Genomic DNA, 5,300 nt, shown 5'->3' on the forward strand with positions numbered 1-5,300 from the left:
TCCTGTCATGGCGCAGGTGATGCAGACGTCCTTGCGGTCCCTCGCTCGGACGATGACGTAGTCCAGCAGGTGCCAGTGCTTGGAGCGAGGGTGCTGCCATGAAGCCTTGTACTTGTGTCTCTGATGGAACAAGGTGTTGGTTATGACAAGGCCATGTTCTAACCATTTCGACAGGAGGAGGGTACCGTTGGAGTTGGCTTTCCCTACCCCCTCTCTGCTGATCACATCTCCACAGAGGTCTGTGCCCTTTCCAACTCTGGCGTTGAAGTCGCCAAGGAGGATCAGCTTGTCGCCCGTTGGGACTCGGGACAGGGATTGCTCGAGGCTGGAGTAGAATTCCTCTTTGGTCTCGTCTGTGGCTTCCAGTGTTGGGCGTATGCACTGATAACCGTAGCGCACTGGTTCCGGGTTAGGGTGAGCCGAAGCATCATGAGGCGCTCGTGCAGTACTGAGGGAGTGCTGCACTGTCGGTGCTGTCGTCCGGATGAGACATTAAACCAAGGCCCTGACTGCTCTCGTCAGGTGGACGTAAAAGATCCCACAGCACTATTTCGAAGAGGAGCAGTGAAGTTATCCCTGGTGTCCTAGGCCAATATTTAACCCTCAATTATCACTAAAAACTGGTCATTATCACATTGCTGTTTGTGGGAGCTTGCTGTGTGCAAATTGGCGGTCACGTTTCCTACATTACAACAGTGACTACACGTCAAAAAATAATTAATTGGCTTTGGGACGTCAGGTGGCCGTGAAAGGCGCTACAGAAATGCAAGTATTTTTTTCTAACTGCACTGAAAGAAAGCAGAATAGGGTTGACTCAAAGAATGCACACTCCCTGAAATTTACCATCCATTAATTTTAAAATTAGCCCTCGCATCTTCAAAGGTAGCTCTAGAACTGCTCTCAAGCCTTGGGACTTTTACTCCAATCTCAAGGGTTCTGAAATCCTGCCAAGGATTTTAGAAACTTGGTAGAGAAAGTGAAATTTCTTAATCCTTTACGATGCAGAAGAATCGCAAAGATATTGATTATTCAACTGCACCCAATTAAACTGATACTGTATGGGTCTTTGCCTGGTTGCACGGTCATTTCTGTGCTCTTTCCCTCCAGAGCCCCCATGAAGGGCAGAACACTCAGTGACAGAGCAGCCGTCAAGAGCAGCACCCGATACCTACTTCTTGCTCAGACGAGAACACTATTCTCCTGGCTAGTGAGCCCACACTTTAGGAGCACATCTCTCCAGGAACGACCGATAGAAAAGATCCCCAATTTCTGCTGTAGTGGTGCAAAATGCATTTTCAATGGGAATTTCATTTCTTTCTGTTATTAGTAATGCAAACAAGTGCTGCGGTGTACGCGGCTAGGCGGGTGCAGTACCTGCGCGATTCAGAGCAGGGTTGTGCTAATACAGAGCGCAGAATTTTATTTTACAATTCTTTGCTGCAATGTGATCTGAATATTTAGATCCTGCCGCATCAAGCTGTATTTTTCCCATCTTCTAACACATTTTGATTTTCTTTCTTAGCCCTATTTTGCTTAAGACAGAAACCCATGCTGGGTATACTTACACGGGGACTAGTTGTCCGACAGTACCTTGCCCATCTGACTGTTCCTCCTATATGAAACTAACCCGAGGCAGTGTGTGGTGGATAACGATGCAGTGTGGCATCGCCGCTGATTCTGCTCTGTGTCAGCCGTGGCTCACTGGGTGGCACTCACGCCTCTTAGTCAGAAGGTCATGGGCTCATAGTTCCACTCCAAAGACGTGAACACAAAAAATCTAGGTTGACACTCCAGCGCAGTACTGAGGGAGTGCTGCACTGTCGGAGGGGCAGTACTGAGGGAGCGCCGCACTGTCGGAGGGGCAGTACTGAGGGAGCGCCGCACTGTCGGAGGGGCAGTACTGAGGGAGTGCTGCACTGTCGGAGGGGCAGTACTGAGGGGGTGCTGCACTGTCGGAGGTGCCATCTTTCGGATGAGACGTTAAACCGAGGCCCCGTCTGCTCTCTCAGTTGGACGTAAAAGATCCCACGGGCACTATTTCGAGGAAGAGCAGGGGGGAGTTCTCCCCGATGTCCTGGGGCCAATATTTATCCTTCAATCAGCATCACTAAAAAAACAGATTATCTGGTCATTATCTCATTACTGTTTCTGGGAGCTTGCTATGTGCAAATTGGCTGCCGCATTTCCTACATTACAACAATGACTACACAAAAAAAACCCGACTTCATTGTCTGTAAAGCGCTTTGGGACGTCATGAAAGACACTATATAGATGCAAGTCTTTCTTTTTGTTAATCTCACGCAATAGCCACAAATGTGCACTGAACAGCGATGATCTAAAGTGCTAATTTTTAATTTCCTCTCTCCTCCAAAGACACACGGACCAATTGTAACATTGAAAATAAGATACTGCAGATGCTGGAAATGTGAAACAAAAACTGAAAATGCTGGAAATACTCGGCAGGTCCGGCAGTTTCTGCGGAGAGAGAAACAGAGTCAACGGTTCAGGTCTACGATGCAGGGCCAGGGACCTGAAACGTTAACCCTACCCTTCCCCTCTTCACAGATGCTGCCTGGCCTGCCGAGTGTTTCCAATTGTAACACTGCTCTGCCACTCTCCAGCTGAGATCAACTAACTCAGCACAGACCAGGAATTTAAACTGGGCCACTCTTGAGGCATAGAATATAAGAGCAGGGAGGTTCTGATGGAGCTGTACAAAACGCGAGTTAGGCCACAGCAGGAATACTGTGTGTAGTTCTGGTCGCCACACTATAGGAAGGATGTGATTGTATTGGAGAGGGTGCAGAGGAGATTCACCAGGATGTTACCTGTGCTGGAGCGCTTCAGCTATGAAGAGAGACTGGACAGGCTGGGGTTGTTTTCCTTAGAGCAGAGAAGGCTGAGGGGGGACCTGATTGAGGTGTACAAAATTATGAGGGGCATAGATAGGGTAGATAGAAAGGAACTTTTCCCCTCAGTAGAGAGGTCAATAACCAGGGGGCATAGTTTCAAGGTAAGGGGCAGGAGGTTTAGAGGGGATTTGAGGAGAAACTTTTTCACCCAGAGGGTGGTTGGAACGTGGAACTCACTGCCTGAAAGGGTGGTAGAGGCAGGAACCCTCACAACATTCAAGAAGCATTTAGATGAGCACTTGAAACGCCATAACATACAAGGCTATGGACCAAGTGCTGGAAAATGGGATTAGAATAGACAGGGCTTGATGGCCGGCGTGGACACGATGGGCCGAAGGGTCTCTTTCTGTGCTGTATAACTCTATGGGCTAAAAATTCGCTTGAGGCGCCAAAGTGGCGCAAAGTTCGCCTGGGCGCTGGATTTTGCGCCGCGATCGCCGCATTAGCGATCGCCTCAAATTCAGCTTGAGTGCCCCAAGAGGGACACGAGGCGAAGCTCGAGGCGCTCCGCGTCCCTCTTAGGGCGCTGAAACTGAATATCAAGCACAACGTGCCGCAGCGCCACACACTGCGGCACAGCACGCTGCGGTACTGCAGGCCTTCCTCCCATTGTTAAGGGGGAGGGGCCTGCAACAGCGCGAACCCTGAGCGCGAATGCCGGCAAAAGAGCCCGGCACCAAGGAGAAGTGCCGGGCTCTCGGGAAACAGCCGGCAATGCCACGGCGAGGGGACCAGGAGGCCGGCGACGGAGGTGCTGGCAGGCGGCCGCCGAAAAAAGCGGCTGCCCCGCACCTCCACCTTAACTTGCGCCTCTGCCGGCGCAGCAAGGCCCCGTGAACCGGGCGCGGGTAGCGAACGGCGCTACAGCGGCGTTCGCTACCAAATATCGCGATCGGGGCGTGAATGGGGTGCTGCGCACACCGATAATGTCATCGGTGGCGGCGCAGCGCAACAGGCTAACGCCACCATTAGCGCCCCTGCTGAATATCGCGGGAGGCGCAGCCAGTGGCGCTACAGCCACTGACTGCCTCTTTAGGCGCTAACAGGTGGCGCTACTCACCCAATTTCTCCCCCTATGACTCTATGTGTGACCATAGAAACATAGAAACATAGAAGATAGGAGCAGGAGTAGGCCATTCGGCCCCTCGAGCCTGCTCCGCCATTCAATGAGATCATGGCTGATCATCCAAACTCAGTACCCTGTCCCTGCCTTCTCCCCATATCCCTTGATCCCTTTAGCCTTAAGAAATATATCCAACTCTTTCTTGAATATATTTAATGAACTGGCCTCCACCGCCCTCTGTGGTAGAGAATTCCACAGGTTCACCACTCTCTGGGTGAAGAAATTCCTCCTCATTTCAGTCCTAAATGGCTTACCCCTTATCCTTAGACTATGACCCCTGGTTCTGGACTCCCCGGCCATCAGAAACATCCTTCCTGCATCTAGTCTGTCCAGGCCTGACAGAATTTTATAGGTTTCGATGAGATCCCCTCTCAATCTTCTAAACTCCAGTGAGTATAAGCCCAATCGACACAATCTCTCCTCATACGTCATTCCTGCCATCCCAGGTATCAGCCTGGTGAATCTTCGCTGCACTCTGTAGTGTATGTAACTGTTCTACCTTTAAGAGAACTATTGTATGTAACCGTCCACCTTTAAGAGAACTATTTTAGGTGTGGCACTACTTTATCTTGGCTGCTGTATACTGTAATACCGACGGTGACCACATCGGTATATAAGTGCTGTGTCAGGATTTATTGGGCAGATTCGCCCTGACCTTCGAATAGTAAAGTCCTGTTAAAGTTACTCTTGTAGTCTGTGTATCAATTCGCCATAATACCTACAGACTTTACAGTGGCGACGAGTTCGATCTTACCCTGCGGCAACAATACTTCCGAAGCAGTTAACGAGCGTCGAGAAGAGGCACCGCCCTCGTCGTTCTGCTGAGAGAAAACTCGAGTCTGCAGAGCAAGGAAGAAGGAAGAATTCAGACACGAAGCCTTCCATCAGCAACGGGCACTGATTGTCCCTTCTGCCACGGTGGTGAGTGAGCCGATCAGCACGTGAAGCAAGTCGGCCACGGTGACTGTGAGTAAAGGGAAAATAAAAAAAATAAACGGAGGATAAGGGCGGTGAACTCGACCACGGTCGGGGGAAAGGAGCCGGACAGAAGTCGGGCCCAGAGGCGCTGAGACTGGGGCAGCGTGGAGCACGGAAGCCGCGGTACAAGCGGGCTGGGAGACGCAACGGCGTCGTGAGACAGCTAGACCGCGACCGGCGAAAAAGGCCGGGCAGCTACCGAGGCCACGAGGCGCTGCGACCGGGATCGTAAGGCGCGGGAAAATATAAAATAAATAAACCGCGGAGAACTCAGCCGCAGCCGGGGA

General features: G+C 51.1%; 1 pseudogene; it reads right to left on the reverse strand.

The window, feature by feature from the left end:
- Positions 1–1,082: 1,082 nt before the first annotated feature.
- On the reverse strand, positions 1,083–1,272 carry LOC147114362 (small nucleolar RNA U3; annotated as a pseudogene).
- Positions 1,273–5,300: the final 4,028 nt, after the last annotated feature.

The sequence above is a fragment of the Somniosus microcephalus genome, chromosome 8 (genome assembly GCF_052327205.1).
Source record: "Somniosus microcephalus isolate GS21.2 chromosome 8, FLI_Smic_1.0, whole genome shotgun sequence".
NCBI lineage: Eukaryota > Metazoa > Chordata > Chondrichthyes > Squaliformes > Somniosidae > Somniosus > Somniosus microcephalus.